Source organism: Dryas octopetala, chromosome 2 (genome assembly GCF_963921425.1).
Source record: "Dryas octopetala chromosome 2, drDryOcto1.1, whole genome shotgun sequence".
In the NCBI taxonomy this organism is placed as follows: Eukaryota; Viridiplantae; Streptophyta; class Magnoliopsida; order Rosales; family Rosaceae; genus Dryas; species Dryas octopetala.
Window position 1 is genome coordinate 7,670,572 of NC_141367.1, and position 20,911 is coordinate 7,691,482.

The 20,911-nt window shown below is 39.0% G+C and overlaps 2 long non-coding RNA genes across 2 annotated transcripts; both read right to left on the minus strand.

Moving 5' to 3' along the window:
- Positions 1–12,170: 12,170 nt before the first annotated feature.
- LOC147292853 (uncharacterized) lies at positions 12,171–14,231 on the minus strand. Its single transcript, XR_015120818.1, has 4 exons — positions 14,117–14,231; positions 13,830–13,979; positions 13,494–13,596; positions 12,171–12,442 (listed from the first exon to the last, which is right to left on the minus strand). It is a non-coding gene; the product is annotated as an uncharacterized LOC147292853 (long non-coding RNA).
- A 3,260-nt stretch (positions 14,232–17,491) lies between these two features.
- LOC147292854 (uncharacterized) lies at positions 17,492–20,217 on the minus strand. Its single transcript, XR_015120778.1, has 5 exons — positions 19,793–20,217; positions 19,491–19,610; positions 19,204–19,353; positions 18,868–18,970; positions 17,492–17,816 (listed from the first exon to the last, which is right to left on the minus strand). It is a non-coding gene; the product is annotated as an uncharacterized LOC147292854 (long non-coding RNA).
- Between the last annotated feature and the right edge of the window lie 694 nt (positions 20,218–20,911).

Genomic DNA, 20,911 nt, shown 5'->3' on the forward strand with positions numbered 1-20,911 from the left:
CTAACCTAAAAATGGGCTCTAAGATAAACTTACATCCAAAAGGTGACTGTGGGGGTCGAGGTCACCACGGGTGCCGCCCAAAGCGGCGGCGCCAAAATCAATTTAGTTAAAAATACCCTTTTTCCTTAAACCCACGCAAGAATTTTCAATTCTAAACAATCATAGAGGTTTCATAGGGTGTAATTATCCAAACAAACATCAAGAAACACCCCAAACCTGGAATTCAAGGGGACCCGAAATGGATTCCTAAATCAAATTTTCAAGTTTCAGATTTCTCAAATATTACTCTACCAAATATATAGGGAAAGAAAGCCCGTACCTAGACTGGAAAAACCCACCAATCGATTTCGTGATCGGAGTTCGGTGGTGGCCGGAATCGGCAAGAGAGGCCGGTGGCTGGGGGAGTTTTCTGCTCGAGGGGGCACCGGTCGGCGGTGGGGAGGTCGAGGGAGGACGGCCGGCCCACAGGGGTCACGCCGGTGGTTTCGTGCAGCTGGGACAGTGGCCGGAGGCTGTCCTCCGGTGGTGCTGCGTACACAGAAGGGAAGAGAGAGAAGAGAGTGTCGGAGGGAGAGAGAGAGAGAGAGAGAGAGAGAGAGAGAGAGAGAGAGAGTATGAACTAGGGGGTGGTCGGCGTCGGGGTGCTCGCCGGAGGTCGTGGTCGGCGGTGGCTGGCCGGCGATGGTGGCTGGGAGAGGGCGTGTGCGCGGGGAGGAAGATTCGAGAGAGAGAGAGAGAGAGAGAGTGTGTGTAGTCGGGGGGAGAAAGAGAAAATAAAAATGAGAGAGAGAGAGACTGTTTTTTGGTTTTTAAAACCCCTTTATGTAAATTTATAAAATTGCCCCTCACTTTAAAAGCCCATATCTCTTAAACCGTAACTCGGATCGACATGTGCTACTTGTCTATGAACTCGTGGACTCGAGACCTATTTAACGTGCCCAGAGTCAAAGACGAAAACCCACTAATTTTAAAAGTCACTTTTTGGGTCAAACCCAATTTAAAACAAAAATTAAAAATTGAATTCAAAACCTTTTATTTCTGAAATAAATTCTCAAAATATTTAAAATAATTCCTTGAAAAAAAAAATACGAAGTCTCACAATTTAATCTCCCACTACGCCTTTAAATGACCATTAGGAATAAAACATAAAAATTTTAATTTCTAATGAAACTTGGATCGGGTCGTTACATAAGCCTACGTTACATTTGAATAAGTCATCCTTGGTAAAGAGTGGATAAGTAGCTTGGTCAAGAGTGGATAGGTTGTTGAGATATTTGATTATTTTCCTTAAAACGTGGTGCAATCTTGCTGTTTGTGGCTGTTTGTTAATTTGTTGCTATTTTATGGCACTCAATTGTAAACACATCTATTTAAGATGTGAGAGTCGGTAAATAAAGGCAGGGAATAACTTTTATCCTATTTGACTCTTATTTGAGTTGTGAGGTCATAGGCTCCTCAATTAGCCTATCTTGCTCGTTACTTTCCAAGCTTTTCACCATAGGTAAGTCCAAGGATCCCCAGTATGTACCAGTCTTCCAGATCAAATCTCATAAGATCAGTATAGATATGTCTATGAGATCTAAGATTGGGGGTCCAGGGAGAGAAAGAGAGTTGAGGAGAGATGGAGCCAGAGAGACAGAATGATGGATTGTTGCCTTTGGTAGAAATATTTATATCAAGGGTATAATAGGCTTTTCAAGTCAAAAAACAGTTAGAAAAGTAAAGATTTCACACACATGGCTAACAAGTAGGAGCCACATCAAAAATGTTATTTAGTGTAATTTCTATATTTAAAAGGGTTTAGGTCTGAAGAAATAAAAAAAATTCAACCCTTTCAATTACAACGCGATAAAGCAACATCTGTATGAGGGCGACAATGTCAAAATCAAAGTGGCAAAGTCATTTTCCTATATGTAGCTGCATACTTTAATTGCTATATTAATAAAATAATAGCCATTAATACATAGGCCCAGTGTTATAGAGTTTTGTAATCACTTCCAAGTAGTTTTTCCATTATCTTCTTGCCCCAGCCATTTTTGTTTGTTTTTTTGATCCCCTCACACCGTAATAGTTACACATGTACACCTCTAAAATAATTAAAAAAATAAGAGAAATTTTTGAAAACTAGTACTTTTTTGTTCTTTTAAAGACATTTAGCAACATTTTCAAAATTTTAAAAATATGAATCTCGAGTAGTGCGCAAGCACTATTTGACAAAGCTCCAATTTTGGTTCCTCACTGTTGTCTATGCTAATCCTCACCCTGGTCCTAGGGAGTTGTGGTGGCAATATATGGATGGGTTGTTGTCCACTATATATTTATGTTCCTTGGTGAGGTGTTGGTGATTTTAATGATATTGTGGATCCCTTGGAGCAACGTGGAGGTAATCCTACTACTGGTAATGGTCATTTTGCTTGGATTTGTAGAAATTCTCTGGTGGACCTAGGATTTATTGGTCCTTCTTTCACTTGGAGCAATAAAAGAGATGCGGGTGATACTATATGGAAGAGACTTGATAGAGCTCTTTGCTGTATGGGTTGGAGGTAGCTGTTTCCGGAAGGGTTTGTTGTCTCCCTTGTTTCGAAGGAGGTTGATGTTGCTCATCCTCTGTATAGTCTTGCTAATAGCTGCAGGCTACTTTTTGGTGGGTTTGCTAATTGCTTGGTGAAGCATGTGTATCGTGAGCAAAATTTTTGTGCTGATCGTTTAGCCTCCTTAAGTGTGGGGAGGGATTTGGCCGGGTGTTCATTGGTTTGATTTCCCCCCTCCTGAGGTCTGCTCCTTACTTTCTGTTGATGCTTTTGGTACTCCTTGTCTTAGAGTTGTAGTTGTTTAGTTTTCCTTTTGGGCTTCGGCCCCTCTTGTACCAAAAAAAAAAAAAAAAGAGAAAGCTCCAAGTATAACTTGAAAGTTATATTTAAAAATTCTAAGGAAAAAAAAAAAAAGGGGATAAACGTCTTTAAATGGCTCAAATTTGGGCCTATGGCTTGAATAGAAGTAAAACCGGCTCAAATGGTTGTAGACATATCCACCTTTATTGAAGCCAAATAGGTATTTGTTGAGCTTAATTTATTTACATTTTTTATCCTCAAATTCATACATTTTTGTCAATGTCTTTTAACATTTTTAGTGTTTTAATTTAGTTATTTAGTTATTTATTAAGTTGTTAGATTTTATTAATTTCATGAATTTTATGAGGCTTAATTTAGTTAGTGTTTTATTTTTTGTAGGATTTAATTATGAAAAGCCCAAAATAAAGAAGAGAGAAGATGAAGAAAATGGCCCAGCACAAAAAGAAAACAAAGAAGAACAAAAGCCCAAAAGAAGAAATGAAGCCTAGCCCAAACAAATGGAAGGCGAAGAGTCACTAAGCCAACGTCACCTTTTCGCCTTTTTCTTTCTTTCTCTTGATTAATCTTCTTTCTTCCTATCCAGTTGCGACACGTGGCATTCTCTATTTTCTTTCCTTCCACCTCCAGCCGCAATTCACTCCTTCATTTGATTAATTAGGGGTGGGCATAATAACCGGCGCACCGAAACACCGAACCAAACCAACCGTCAAAAAACTGAAAAAAAAACACCGAGTTGACCAAAAAATCAACACCGTAAGAGAAAACTGAACCAAACCTGTAACGACCTGACCCAAGTTTCATTAGAAATTAAAATTTTTATTTTTTATAATGGTCATTTTAAGGCGTAGTGGGAGATTAAATTGTGAGACTTCGTATTTTTTTCAAGGAAAATTTTTAAAATATCTTGGGAATTTATTTGAGAAAATAAAAGGTTTTGAATTTAAATTTGTAACACCCCAAACCTCGGGCCCATGAAAATACTGAACATCAAACTGTTAGATCTGCTTTCTCTTACTTTTGAGTCATACACAACAACATAAGTAAATATAATTCTGTCAAAAACATTTTAAACAAAACCACTGAGTAAAAACAATTAATTAAATCTCTCTGGGTTCCACTACCTCATCTTCTCTCCACTGCTTCCTCAGCCTGCTTAACCTGCAAAACACAAATCCTACACCACATCCATGGTGTACCGGGTTATACCACAAACCCGGTAAGCTCAATAGAGCTCGTATGAGTGAAATGACATAATAATAATTGTCCTCAATAATTTTCTAAATTCCCAAACTCAAAAATAATCCACAAAATATCCATACTTATTTAATTACAAAACATTCCACCACCAATCATCCAAGCATCAAGATAATCAAAAACTCCTCATATGCACATCAAATCTCATCAATAATAATAATAAAACATTTTAGCAAATCAATTGCCTAATCGTTAACTATTAACCTCAACATCAATCTCAAACATTCACATTCTAATTAATAACCTCACGGCATAATCACCCTCGCTTCCCTTCTCAACCTTCAAGCCTAAACCTTACCAAGTTCTAACCAGCCCAAGTCCTAACGAACAAAAGTCATACAACACACGATACAAACAAACATCTATCCAATTTCACTCACGACGCTCTTTGAAACCCTCCAACTTTAAAACTATTTCACAAATCCATCTCTTCTATCAAATCCATTTTTAAGTCATCTCAAAACTGTAATTCAAACTCTGAAGAATAAATAGTATTTTCAAGTTGTAAAACTGTTAAAATAACTGAAATAAAAACACAATGCTCTACTGAAACTGTCATTTAAAATATTTACTGAAGTAATTTCATTTCGCAAAATGCTCCACAACTGAAATCTCACGCCACACTAGTACCCGGGGAACTGCTGGTCATACACTGCCGAGTCATCTCTAGGCAAGTGCAGAGCAAATCTATACCTGCTGTGATGCTGGTCATACACCGCCGGTTAGGCAAGTGCAGAGCAAATGCTGGTCGTACACTGCCAACTAGGCAAGTGCAGAGCAAATGTCATGATGGTCATACACCGCCAACTAGGCAAGTGCAGAGCGAGTGCTGGTCGTACACTGCCAACTAGGCAAGTGCAGAGCGAGTGCTGGTCGTACACCGCCGAGTCATCTCTAGGCGAGTGCAGAGCAATATATACCTGCGTGCTAGTCGTACACCGCCGAGTCATCTCTAGGCGAGTGCAGAGCAATACATACCTGCTGAAGGGGGTACTAGTATGTCGGTTTGAAACCGCTTCTGTATATCTCAATCAACCACCTCTCAAAAACTACTCCTCCAGATAAAAACTGAAATTTAAATCTTTCCATAAATCCGCTTAAATAAAATTATTCTCAAATTGTGAAAGCTGCTCGATCAAACTTATTTTCTAAAGGACAGAAATTCATTAATAAAACTTCCCCAAAATAATACCAAAACCTTTTCCAGAAAACTGTCCATACTCAAATAAGTCTGGAAAGAGCTAAATTATAAAATGTACAAAACATTTCGAAAACCAAGGATCCACTCACAGTCTACCCTGAACTATACTGAAACCTTTCCGAAATTGATTCCTACTCACAACCCCTTCCTCACTTGTTTGTCATTCCTACTCACAGTCTATTGTATGATAATTGCCTAATCCTCACTTAATCCTTTAGTCTCAATCTTCGTCAATTCCTTCTCATGGTCTGAACCCTATACTTGGCTTCCTTTAACATAAAGCATTAAATCACACAAAACCGACGATTTATTAACGGTACTCTACATTCAAAGTCCGATACATTTCACTCACAATTTAACTACGTAAAAGACCGAAATACCCTTCACAGGGGCCATTGCTCGGATACCAAATCCGGCAGCATAACGGCATCTAGAATGAGATTTCCCGAGCCCGTGTACCTGTTAGGACAAGACAACCAACTTAAATATAAACAGAAATTTCACAGAATTCACCAAACAACCTCCGAGGGTCTCCTAGAAGTTCAATTTGGCAAAAAGAAGCAAATAACCACTGACCCGCCGCCACAAGTGGCGGAGACAGTGGTGGCAGCGGCGACAAATCCTAAAAAAAATTAGTCTTTCAACTAAAATCAACCCCAATCAACATAGGTACTTCAATTGGACCAAAAACAACTCAGAATTTATTCAAATATGCTCAATTCAATGTAAACCCGAAATGGGTACAAGCCCTAAAATTTCAATCTCCAAATTCTCAAAATTGACACGCAAGAACAAGGGGGAAAGGAAGCCCATACCTAGAGGATCATTTCTCGTAACTGGATCGAGGGCCAAATCTCGCCGGAAAAGCTCGAACTAGCCGAAGAAGCCGTCGGCCTTGGAACTTCGATTCGCCGCTGTGGGAGGTCGCCGGAGCTAGGGAAGAATACAGGGAGGCTCGCCGCGACAAGGGGATGACAACCCAGGTGGTCTGGAGTTGCGTCGTGGCCGGAAAAGCGAGATCGCCGGTAGAGAGACTCGGCCCTGTTTCACGTCGTTTCTCCGTCATGGATGATCGATTGGAAAAATGGGGACCACCGGGAGAGAGAGGGGAGGGAGGCGATGGCGGCAGGCCAAAACCCGAGCCCAGCCGCCGTCGGACGCGCCGTCACGCGCCAGTGACAGGCGCGGCGAGGGTGAGGGGCGTGAGAGAAACAGAGGCGCGGGGGAGAGAGAGAGACAGAAAAATGAGGAGAGAGAGAGGAAATCTGACTTTTGGGTATTTAAAACCCACTTTCATAAAAATTACAAGTTTGCCACTCGCTTCAAAAGCCCGTATCTTTCAAACCGTAGCTCCGATTGACGCGTGCCGCGTGTCTACGAACTCGTGGACTCGAGACCTTTCCAACGTGCCCAAAGTCAAAGACGAAAGTCCATTATTTTTAAAAGTCAACTTTGGGTCGGGTCGTTACAAAATTTTAAATTTTTGATTTTAAATTAGGCTTGACCCAAAGTTGACTTTTAAAATTAGTAGGCTTTTGATTTTGACTTTTGGCCCGTTGGATAGATCCTGATCCCACGAGTTCGTAGACACGAAGCACGCGTAAATGGGAGTTACGGTTTGGGTTTTACGGACGTTCAAATTGAGGGGCAATTTTGTAAATTTCATGAAATGGGTTTTAAAAGCCCCAAAGGGACCAGAAAATTGGGGACTCTCTCTCCCCGACATTCTCTCTCTCTCTCTCTCTCTCTCTCTCTCTCTCCCTCGCCCATTCAGTACCGCCGAACTGTCATCGGCGCGTGGGCGCGCGTCCGGCGGCGGATGGAGGCGGACGAGAGCTCCCCGAGCTCGCCGTCTCTCCCTCTTCCTCGCCCTGGTGTCGGCGCAGCCCAGAAACCCCTCAGAATCGAGAACTCAGATTTTGCCGTTTGGAACTCCGACGTTGACTTGCCGTTTCCGGCGTCTTCGCGGCCAAGCACCGGCCTAGAAAGCTTCCTCTCGTCGAGCCGAGCATGGTGGTGTGCTCCGATCGTCCACCCGACGCCCCTCGAAGACAAATCGACGCTATGAAGGCCGGCGGCTTCCGCCGCCGATTCCGACGATAATTGGTCGTCGGTCCAGTTGTCAAAAACGATCCTCTAGGTACGAGTAATATTTTCCCTAAGGTGTTGATTGTTAATTTTATGAAATTGGTGAAGTTGGATTTTAGGGTTTTAAACCCATTTCGGGTTCCCTTTGATTTCGATTTTGGGAAATGATTTTGGATGGTTTTTAGACAATTCTCACCCCTAATAACCTATAATTGTTATTTGGAATTGAAAACTTTAGGAAATTAATGATTTTAGATTGTGCCGCTGCTGTCACTGTCGGCTCCGCCACTTGTGGCGGCGAGTTGGGTGGTTTTTCTTGTTAATCAGCCTTCCCAGAACTCCTAGAGGCCAATTCCAGGGTCTGTATATGCGTTGGTGAGTGTTGTGTGTGGTTTGGGGCCGGGCAGCCACCGTGCGTGGTGGTTACCGTCCATTTCGGTCGTTGAACGGCCAAGTTGTGAACTCTGAATATTTAAATATTGGTTGTCTGGTCTTAACAGGTATACGGGTTTGGGAAATCTCATTCTCGACGTTGTTATGCTGCCAGATTGGAGATCCGGGCAATGGCGCCGTGAAAGGCATTTCGATCTTTTACGTAGTTAAACATGTGAGTGAAACTTATCGGTTTGTAATGTAGAGTATCGTTAATGAATTGCAAGTTTATGTGTTTGTTGTTATGTGTTAGAGAAGGCTGAGTGTAGGTTTTGGATCATGAGAATGTATAGATGAAGATTTGAGGCTAGGAAATTAATTAGGAATTATAGAGTTAGCCCAAGAATAATTGTTGGATTAGAGAAGAAATGCTTATTGTCGAGGATTTATGAACGAGGACTAAGCAACTATTATACAGTAGACTGTGAGTATGAGTGACAAACAAGTGAGGAGTCGTGAGTAGGAATCAATTTCGGAAGGGATTTGGTGTAGCTCGGGGTAGACTGTGAGTGGATCTTTGGTTTTCGAAATGCTTTGCAAATTTTATAATTCAACTCTTTTCTTGATTTATTTGAGTATGGACAGTTTCTGGAAATGATTTTTGGTATTATTTTGGGAAAGTTTTATTAATGAATTTCTGTCCTTTAGAAAATGATTTTGATCGAGCAGTTTTCACAATTTGAGAATGATTTTATTTAAGCGGATTTATAGAAAGAATTAAATTTCAGTTTTTATTTGGAGGAGTGGTTTGGGATGTGGTTAATTGAGATATACAGAAGCGGTTTCAAACCGCCATATTAGTACCCCCTTCAGCAGGTATATATTGCTCTGCACTCGCTAGAGATGACTCGGCGGTGTATGACCAGCACTTGCTCTGCACTTGCCTAGTTGGCGGTGTATGACCAGCACTCGCTCTGCACTTGCGTAGTTGGCGGTGTACGACCAGTAATATATTTGCTCTGCACTTGCCTAGTTGGCGGTGTACGACCAGCTTTTGCTCTGCACTTGCCTAGTAGGCGGTGTATGACCAGCATCACAGCAGGTATAGATTTGCTCTGCGCTTGCCTAGAGATGACTCGGCAGTGTACGACCAGCAGTTCCCTGGGTACTAGTGTGGTGTAAGTTTTCAGTTGTGGATCGAGTATTTTAAGGCATTGCGTATTAGAATTATTTTGCACCAGTAAATGTTTTAAATGATAATTTCAGTAAGACATTGAGTATTGTTTCAGATATTTTAACAGTTTTACAGCTTGAGAGTATTAATTGTTTTTCAAAGTTTGATTTACAGTTTGAGGGGATTTTAAAAATGGATTTGAAAAAAGAGATTTTGAAAGTAGTTTGGAAGCTGGAGGATTTTAAAGAGCGACGTGAGTGAAATTAAATAGATGACTTTTTACATGGTATGCTAGGATTTGGTTAGATCTAGGCTTGAATCTTGAGGATAGACAATGATGGCGATTATGCATTGAGGTTGGTAATTAGGATGTGAATGGTTGCTGTTTAGAAGTGCTTTCAACAGGTTTTGAAATTTCTGGGTTAGTTCATTCTCAGGGAAGGTTCTATCAAATTTTCGGTAGGATTTTCCTTGATTTTGGATTCCCACAGGACCCCTTCGGGTTTTAGGGTGGAAACCGAGGACGTTCCTGTCAAAACCGTATATGGATGGTTCCAGTTCCGGTTTCATGCTTATTTTACCCGAACCAAACCGTGTAATTTTTTAAAAATATAATTATATATTTTTATGCACATTTTATACATTTTTGTACACATTTTATATATGTTTATACACATTTTATACATTTTTATTTTTGACCCTAAAATATATTTTATATAACCCTATGAGTTTAATATTATATATAATAATGTTTTAGTATATAATTTTAGTTATATCTTTTACAATAAAATTAGTATATTCTATTTCTATATACTCTATAGTCTATGTCTATATAATAATGTTTTATGCATATAGAGTTATATATAACTAAAAACTTAGTATAGTTAGTTATATATAACTATATAGTTAGTAACTTAGTATATATATAGTTGTATACATACTACAATAGTTATATATAACTATATAAATAATATATAATTATAGTAGCATACTAGTATATACTATAGTAATATATAGTTATATATATATACTATACTCATTACTCTATAATTGTTATATATAATCTTATATATAGTTATAACTTATAACCCAAATTTGTCCAAATCCCAAACGAAATCTCAATCTCCCCAAAAATGCCAATATGAATAATAACTCATTAAACCCAGAACCGTAGTAGAGAACCAAACCGAACCGCACCGCACTTTGAATGGTTTGGTTTGGTTTGGTTTTTCTCCTCCCTTTCTGGTTTTTAGCACCGAACCGCACCGTATAGGAACGTCCGGTGGGGTGCACGGTTTCGGGGGTGAACCGGGCCGAACCGCACCCCGCCCACCCCTGTGATTAATCTCTCTTTCTCTCACCCATGTGAGCCACTTCTAAGCCACAAGCCAAGACTAGCCAACTGCCTTTTCTTCTTTTCTCCCTCTCTCACGTTCTCCCATGTAGCCACTCAGCACAGGTCCAAGCCAGCCGCCTCTCTTCTCCTTCCGCCCAGCAAATTGGTTGATTAATCTTCTTTCAACCAACCATACTATGACACGTGTCCCATCCTCCAGTTGTTGACAGCCTTTCTCTAGCCATTCATCCCAGCCTATAGTTGCGCGACATATGGCAAAAATCCTAGATATTTCCAACCTTGCACCAGCCTTTTGTGCTGATCCTTTCTTCATCACTAGCCCTAGTATTTGCCAATTTAAAGGTACCTTCAGCCCCTTCTTCATAACTTTTACTCTACATTTTTAATTTTATACCTTTCTCTAGTATTCTTCTAGGATTTCTCTCTCAAGCCCTTTGGCTATGATGTTTGAGAGAGAATAGGAATGTAATTTTCTTGCACTTTTAATTAATGAAACTTTAATATTATGTCTCTTTTCTCTCTTCTCCTAATCCTTTATTTACTTTATGCTTTTTATTTTATGTAGTTCTTTACTTTATGGTTAGTAGTGTTATTTATTTTCTTGTTCTTTAAATTACATGCTTATTTATTTATTTATTTAAGATTTAAACTTATGGGTGGTCACTAAACCCCCTTACCTTGGTAAGGGGGAAGCACCACCATGAATATTATTAAGTGAGGTCTTTATGTTAATTTCTCCCTTGTTTAAGATCCTACAAGCTCTAGATTTTGATATTAAAATGAGAAAGAGATCATCTTTCACCCATAATGTCATATATTATGGGTAGTTAGATCCTCTTTCCACATTTTCGCTTTATGGTTAATCTTTTAAAACACAAACTTTTTTGAACTCTAGTTGTTCCTTAGGTTTGGTTCACTTAAGTTGCTTAAAGTTTGTATTTTCTTAGAAAAATCAAGATATACTATATAAATCTTCAATTTTTGTGCTCAAGTCATATTTATCTTTATAAGAGAGCATCAAGTGACTCTTGGGTGCCCTCCTTTTTGGAGAAATTACTATAAATCTCACTTAATATGTTCATAAGTGGTGTGGAACCCTAACCTTGGTTCTTATACCATTGTTTAACTTCTAAAACCAAAAAGTTGTTAATTTCCTTTCTAGATTTAATATTTAAATTCTTGCACCTTTATTTACTTTATTCTCTTTTCATCTACTTTATTTGCTTTTTAATTTAGTTGCATTTTATTTTAAGTTGTCTCACAAACCAACAAAATTTCCAAATTAGGTTAGTTTTAAATTAATTTAAGTTTAAGCTTAGTGTATCGTTTTGCATCACTCCTTGAGGTTCGACCTCATTAGTATACTACTAGACTTGTATATTTGAGTAAATAAAACTTTAATAATAGGATTGCAAGATCTGATTCCAAATGAGTAATTTTTCTATGCATATAAGCTGATGTGTGTTAGGAATCCATCCAAATTATAAAATCATACAAACATTAATAAGAAGTGATTTGATATCAAATATTTAATTTCTTTTTATATTTATTTTTAACTTGTAGCTCTAAAAGGATTTTTTATGATCATAAAGAATCCTTTTAGTTCTTAATTGCAACATTGGTTCATAAATTTTTACGCAATTTTCAATTTGGTCTACAAATTAAATTTTGTACCAAAATGGAATACAAAATGTCAATTGTGTCCCATTTTTGCCCAAACCATTCACTCTGTTTGAGTTTTCATCTATTTTGACCACATGAAGTCAATTGGAAAAACAAAAGAAGTTGACAATTTGGACCAAATTGGAAAACATGACAGGACCGCCCCCGGATTCCACCCAAAAAACTCGGAGAGGTCCTGCGGGAATCCAAAATCAAGGAAAATCCTACCGAAAATTCGGCAGAACCTCCCCTGAAAATGGACTAACCCAGAAATTTCAAAACCTGTTAAAAGCACTTCTAAATCAGCAACCACCTCTACCACAACCAAAAAGTTCTTATTCACCAAGGCACATGATAATCAGAGCAAAACTAAACTTCCATTGCAAAATAAAAGTTATATCCACAACTTAAGGGAAATGACGCCGAAGAACTGAAAGTCCTGCCTCGACGTGGTACGGCCCAACCTCAGCGATCTATAACACCTGGGGGGAAAAATGTTATAAACAAAATAAAGAAAACGTGAGATAACTCTCAGTGAGTGGACAGTTTAAATAAACGAAAACATAAGTAAAATTGCTGTTTCAGAAAATCCTTAAAAAAAAAACACGTTTAGCTTTAAAACCTCACTTCACTCTTTGAAATCCCCCAGTTTTAAAACCATTTCCAAGCTTTAAGAATGTTATAAAACTCATGGAACTCAAGGAAAAGATAACTCAAAACACATTTCTCAATAACCAGCCATCTAAATTAACAAAGTCGTAAAAATAATAATAAAATCAAAATCATTATAAAACTCGAAAGATATTTCTCACTTAAAATCCATACTTAAACTCTGAAGATACCAATTCCATTTTCCACCATGCTATATACCCTGAATAATCCTGGCCATACACCTGTGTGGAATTACAGGCAGGCAATATCCTGGCCATACACACGCGTGGAGTAAAATCCAACACGTGCAGGCAATATCCTGGCCATACACACGTGTGAATAAAATCAGCACGTGCAGGCAAACCTGGTCATACGTGCACGCAGAGCAGCCCCCAAAGGGCGAAGCATCCCGACACACGGCCCAAAGCCTATATGTGTGCCGTGATGGGTCCCAAAGACCTATGTATCTGAAAATCTGGAGGGTACTGCAAAGGGTGGTTTGAAAACCATTTTTCTCCATAAACCAAATAATAGATCATTTTCTCATCGAAAGCAAATATTTTCGAAACCTTCCAACAAAACTTAAATCAAAATGCCAAGGTGTATTATTTCAAATAAACATGAAACAAATCCAAACTTTCGACAATACCCAAATTATTAAATAAACCACGTGAATAAAACAAGAGACTAGATTCTTTTCCAAAGTCCAACAACTCAGAAAAATCAACATCACGGAATAACTAAAATGATACGATTTTTATAACTTATTAAGGATTAAACAACCAACTCAAAGATTTTTATTTCTCAAACAATAATTAGAAAACAAGTATAAATTAAATTATAAACTTCCATAAGCATTTTCAAAAATAAAAGTCCACTCACAGTTTAACCGATCAATGTCTAATCCTTTCCGGAAATACGTTCCCATTTCATGATCCCTTCTTGTTCGTCACTAAAAATAGCCAAAAGACGAGGCTCCATCCACCTAACACAAAAGTACCACTAACTTAAATAGTCAAGAATACGAGTGTCGATTGAAATCGAATGAAGAAAAATCTAAGTGCCCCTATGACTTATCCGAAAGTCTAGAGTTCGTCCCGAGTTAACTAAATTTTATACCAAACAAACGCGATTACTAAGTCGCCCAATTATCAATACAACTCCAAGATCAACGTAAACGATATAAATAAATCATCACCAAGTAATTATCTAAACCACCTTGTTAATTCGATTCCAAGTTCGGCAACTGACCAATCACATAATCGAGCTTCCCAAACATCCTTTCTCACGTCTGATAACCACCATGACACGGCTTAAGGTTTCCTTAATAGATCGGCCACGAATTGTTGTCCTTAGGATATGCATACTCTGTCCATAAAAACAATGCATTACAATCTAATTCCAGAGTTCACAAAAAATATTAATTTGGCCGTTGATCAATCGATTTGGGTGATAACCACCATGCACGGTGGCTGCCCGACTCCAACTAACACATCAAAACTCACCCAAAACACAACGGAGCCTGGATTTTGTCTCTAAGAGTCCCGGGGAGGCTGAATAGCAAGAGGAACCACCCAACCCGCCGCCACAAGTGGCGGTTTCGACGGGGGCTGCGGCGGCACAATCTAGAAAACACCCCAAAACAACTCCAATTAGTCCTAATTGCACGGTAGGACGTTCAATTGCACCAAAAACAACTCGATTTCATCTCCAATTTAAAAATTCGAAAAATAACAAAAACTCTTAAATCAAAATTTCAATTTCTCAAAATTGGGCGTGTCCATCTTAGGGGAAAGATTACCCATACCTCGAGGATCGTTTTTGACAACTGGACCGACGGCCAAAAGTCGCCGGAAATGGCCGAAATCGGTGGTGTGGCCGACGATGGAGATTTGGTTTCCCAAGCTCATTGCTCCGTCGTGGAGCATCGTATGAACGAATGGAGACCATGGCTAGACTCACCATGACGAGGGGAACAAAGCCCAGTAGGTCCGGCCATCCAATTTCTACCGGAACAGTGAAATCGCGGTGGTGCAGCCGCAACTTTGCTGGCTTGCTGCGCTGTCGTGAGTGGTCGGATGGTTGATCCGAGACAACCAATAGAAAGGTATCGTCGATAGCTTTCCAACGCCACCAAGAACGCCTGAATCGGAGGTCGGGAGCGAGAGTTATGGCCGGTCAAAGTTTGGTCAAGAGGAAAGGATGAGAGAGGAGAATTCGGGAAGAGAGAGAGAGAATGCACGAGAGGGGGAGAGAAATGAGGAGAGAGAGAGGGGTTTCTGACTTTTTGGGTTTAAAAAACTCACTTTTGTATAAATTACAAGTTTGCCACTCACTTCAAAAGCCCGTATCTTTCAAACCGTAGCTCCGATTGACGTGTGCCGCGTGTCTACGAACTCGTGGACTCGAGACCTTTCCAACAGACCCAAAGTCAAAATTGAGAACCCACTAATTTTAAAAGTCAACTTTCGGGTCAAGCCCAGTTTAAAACAAAAATTAAAAATTAAACCAAAACCCTTTTTATTTTCCAAATAAATCCCAAAATCCTTAAAGTAAGTTATCGTAATATTTAAAATAAATCTTTGAAAAAAAACATTTCCAAAGTCTTTCACATTTCGTTTCCTTATAAAATCTCTTAAAATGAACCAAGTAGAATAAAAATTTTAAATTTCCGAGAAATTTGGGTCGGGTTGTTACAACCTTCCCCCCTTACAAAAATTTCGTCCTCGAAATTTAGTATAAACATAAAAGATAGGTGACACTCAAATTCAAAATCTTCTATCAAGTTTTGAAGCCGATTCCTCCAATGTATGATCCAACCAAGAGACTTGACCAAAGTTAATCTCTCCTTATATGTAGTATCTTGCTTCTCTGATCCAAACAAATTCGAGGTGGATTGTCGCTATGTCGATATCCAGAGGTGAGCCACAAGCTCCTGTCTTAAAATTATGGTGATGACGTGCCCTGAAATTCGTTAGGTGATTCATAAAAATTTCATCATTGTACCGCGGAAGTATACGTCACGAATAGGTAACGAGAGAGCGTCTTCTTGTCCATAAAGAAAATCAAGATGAGACGTCAAGATCGTTATCAGTGCATGATCGTGTATTATGCTGTCTGACCACAACAATATACAATCGAAGTGTTTGCTAAATTACTTGAGTTGACCCGCGAGTCCTCAACTTGCATGACTCATAGCTGTAGTCCATAATTCTGTTTTCATATCCGAAGAAAACTCGAGATCTTGCCCAAACTATCTCAATTCATATCGATCTCGCTAATCTCCTTGCTAACAACATGTCAGGGTGATCAGTCTAAGTCTCACCATGCTTCCGTTGCGCTACTCTAATTAACTTTGTAAGCTCTAACAATATCCAATACTATTAGAGATAAATCCAATGACAACCTCGAGCATCATTATTGTGATTTCGTCTATCGAGTAATCATTAACCTCCAGTCGTGAAAGTTTAGTGAGTTACTAAAATTTTCGGGTTCACCCCTAACTTAATTCACCACTTCACATGCTACTGACAAACAATGTACTTCTTCTCTCTTTTTCTTTTATCAATACCACTAGCATCCATTACCTTAGGGCTGTCACTTTCAAGATGCTTACTATCTCCTAATTTTTATTATCGTTCCTCACCTACGGTCGTGTCACCTTACTCAGTTTCCTTAATTTCCTTCCATGAACTTCCGAAACAAAATCAATCCATAAAACCTTTAATCATACTTATGGTATACTTATTCCAATCCATACACATGAAATAAAGTCAATCAGGTGCCACCATATATCGTAACTTTTCCTCCACATAGACAATCCAATATGTCGACGTCTATCCTTGTTTATCTTTACTATAATCCTTCAATTCTCAACTCCAAATTATAAGTTCCATTCCATAACGAGACCTGACATCAATCCAACATAACTTATACATTTATCAATTCTTCGGACATTTATCCTCAGCACAAGACACCAAGCTTTACTTCCATCACATGATACTTAAGTCTCCAAAATAGTAAAACTCTTCCTTACTATCCATCAAGTCATCATCAACTCAACTTTAAAAATAAAATCAAACTTATAAATCTCTTAATCATTTTTATAGTATCCTTATTCCAATATATAAACATAGTACACTAAACTCTTATCCTTTATTTCAAGTGTCATGCCGTTAGCACTCTTAGCATCCTCCATCACATATCACATTACTTCAATCCTTTGAACATACTACTTAATCACAAGTCGCGAAGCCTTCCTTTCATTCACATCTAATTCTCAATAACTCCCTTGCTCTTACTTCACACTTAGCTTAAGATCCATTCTAATTCCAAGTGAAATTTCCCTTGAGAATTTATATTCTCTTGTAATAACTAGACACACACTTTCTTACTCCCTCAACCGTAACGATACAAAAGAATTTATATTTCATCAACTTCCCTTGAGTTTAATCATGTTACCTCCTCAATATTTAATCCCACTGTGTCGAATCAATAAACTTTCAACCAGATCACTATCTATAGGATTAAAACTTGATTGCTCGAATTGAGTTCATAACGTCTTACTGAAGCTTTTAAATTTTGTTTGTCGAAGAGTATGATCACAACCATCAAGTATTTTCTACCGTCTCAATTCCCCCTTTACTGATTATCTAAAAGTCCTCGAGTGTAAGAATCAAGACTACCGCTAATCACGTTAACGTCACGTCAATAAATAAACTATATCCCCCAAAACTTACTACAACTTCTGTGAGGTCGGCCACGTCGAGGAGGCATATCCATACAAGCTGACGAGAACCTTTCCATAGACCGAAGGATGCACACAAGGTGCCGAGTCTACAGGAATTTTAAAACCTAATGCTCTGATACCAAGTTGACAGGACCGCCCCCGGATTCCACCCTGAAAACCCGGAGAGGTCCTGCGGGAATCCAAAATCAAGGAAAATCCTACCGAAAATTCGGCAAAACCTCCCCTGAAAATGGACTAACCCAGAAATTTCAAAACCTGTTAAAAGCACTTCTAAATCAGTAACCACCTCTACCACAACCAAAAAGTTCTTATTCACCAAGGCACATGATAATCAGAGCAAAACTAAACTTCCATTGCAAAATAAAAGTTATATCCACAACTTAAGGGAAATGACGCCGAAGAACTGAAAGTCCTGCCTCGACGTGGTACGGCCCAACCTCAGCGATCTATAACACCTGGGGGGAAAAATGTTATAAACAAAATAAAGAAAACGTGAGATAACTCTCAGTGAGTGGACAGTTTAAATAAACGAAAACATAAGTAAAATTGCTGTTTCAGAAAATCCTTAAAAAAAAAACACGTTTAGCTTTAAAACCTCACTTCACTCTTTGAAATCCCCCAGTTTTAAAACCATTTCCAAGCTTTAAGAATGTTATAAAACTCATGGAACTCAAGGAAAAGATAACTCAAAACACATTTCTCAATAACCAGCCATCTAAATTAACAAAGTCGTAAAAATAATAATAAAATCGAAATCATTATAAAACTCGAAAGATATTTCTCACTTAAAATCCATACTTAAACTCTGAAGATACCAATTCCATTTTCCACCATGCTATATACCCTGAATAATCCTGGCCATACACCTGTGTGGAATTACAGGCAGGCAATATCCTGGCCATACACACGCGTGGAGTAAAATCCAACACGTGCAGGCAATATCCTGGCCATACACACGTGTGAATAAAATCAGCACGTGCAGGCAAACCTGGTCATACGTGCACGCAGAGCAGCCCCCAAAGGGCGAAGCATCCCGACACACGGCCCAAAGCCTATATGTGTGCCGTGATGGGTCCCAAAGACCTATGTATCTGAAAATCTGGAGGGTACTGCAAAGGGTGGTTTGAAAACCATTTTTCTCCATAAACCAAATAATAGATCCTTTTCTCATCGAAAGCAAATATTTTCGAAACCTTCCAACAAAACTTAAATCAAAATGCCAAGGTGTATTATTTCAAATAAACATGAAACAAATCCAAACTTTCAACAATACCCAAATTATTAAATAAACCACGTGAATAAAACAAGAGACTAGATTCTTTTCCAAAGTCCAACAACTCAGAAAAATCAACATCACGGAATAACTAAAATGATACGATTTTTATAACTTATTAAGGATTAAACAACCAACTCAAAGATTTTTATTTCTCAAACAATAATTAGAAAACAAGTATAAATTAAATTATAAACTTCCACAAGCATTTTCAAAAATAAAAGTCCACTCACAGTTTAACCGATCAATGTCTAATCCTTTCCGGAAATACGTTCCCATTTCATGATCCCTTCTTGTTCGTCACTAAAAATAGCCAAAAGACGAGGCTCCATCCACCTAACACAAAAGTACCACTAACTTAAATAGTCAAGAATACGAGTGTCGATTGAAATCGAATGAAGAAAAATCTAAGTGCCCCTATGACTTATCCGAAAGTCTAGAGTTCGTCCCGAGTTAACTAAATTTTATACCAAACAAACGCGATTACTAAGTCGCCCAATTATCAATACAACTCCAAGATCAACGTAAACGATATAAATAAATCATCACCAAGTAATTATCTAAACCACCTTGTTAATTCGATTCCAAGTTCGGCAACTGACCAATCACATAATCGAGCTTCCCAAACATCCTTTCTCACGTCTGATAACCACCATGACACGGCTTAAGGTTTCCTTAATAGATCGGCCACGAATTGTTGTCCTTAGGATATGCATACTCTGTCCATAAAAACAATGCATTACAATCTAATTCCAGAGTTCACAAAAAATATTAATTTGGCCGTTGATCAATCGATTTGGGTGATAACCACCATGCACGGTGGCTGCCCGACTCCAACTAACACATCAAAACTCACCCAAAACACAACGGAGCCTGGATTTTGTCTCTAAGAGTCCCGGGGAGGCTGAATAGCAAGAGGAACCACCCAACCCGCCGCCACAAGTGGCGGTTTCGACGGGGGCTGCGGCGGCACAACCTAGAAAACACCCCAAAACAACTCCAATTAGTCCTAATTGCACGGTAGGACGTTCAATTGCACCAAAAACAACTCGATTTCATCTCCAATTTAAAAATTCGAAAAATAACAAAAACTCTTAAATCAAAATTTCAATTTCTCAAAATTGGGCGTGTCCACCTTAGGGGAAAGATTACCCATACCTCGAGGATCGTTTTTGACAACTGGACCGACGGCCAAAAGTCGCCGGAAATGGCCGAAATCGGTGGTGTGGCCGACGGTGGAGATTTGGTTTCCCAAGCTCATTGCTCCGTCGTGGAGCATCGTATGAACGAATGGAGACCATGGCTAGACTCACCATGACGAGGGGAACAAAGCCCAGTAGGTCCGGCCATCCAATTTCTACCGGAACAGTGAAATCGCGGTGGTGCAGCCGCAACTTTGCTGGCTTGCTGCGCTGTCGTGAGTGGTCGGATGGTTGATCCGAGACAACCAATAGAAAGGTATCGTCGATAGCTTTCCAACGCCACCAAGAACGCCTGAATCGGAGGTCGGGAGCGAGAGTTATGGCCGGTCAAAGTTTGGTCAAGAGGAAAGGATGAGAGAGGAGAATTCGGGAAGAGAGAGAGAGAATGCACGGGAGGGGGAGAGAAATGAGGAGAGAGAGAGGGGTTTCTGACTTTTTGGGTTTAAAAAACTCACTTTTGTATAAATTACAAGTTTGCCACTCACTTCAAAAGCCCGTATCTTTCAAACCGTAGCTCCGATTGACGCGTGCCGCGTGTCTACGAACTCGTGGACTCGAGACCTTTCCAACAGACCCAAAGTCAAAATTGAGAACCCACTAATTTTAAAAGTCAACTTTCGGGTCAAGCCCAGTTTAAAACAAAAATTAAAAATTAAACCAAAACCCTTTTTATTTTCCAAATAAATCCCAAAATCCTTAAAGTAAGTTATCGTAATATTTAAAATAAATCTTTGAAAAAAAACATTTCCAAAGTCTTTCACATTTCGTTTCCTTATAAAATCTCTTAAAATGAACCAAGTAGAATAAAAATTTTAAATTTCCGAGAAATTTGGGTCGGGTTGTTACAAAACAACTGACATCTTATGGACCATTATGGTACAAAATTTAATTTCTAAATAAAGAATCACGTAAAAACTTGTGGAACATTGTTGCAATAATATGAGAAACCTCTAGATCAGAGCATATAGCTTCAACAAAACCACCACAAAAGAGTGGAAAAATCACCACAAAAGGGTGAAAAAATCACCACAAGAGAGAAGTGAGAAACTGAGAGTGAGAGAACAAAGGGAGGTGA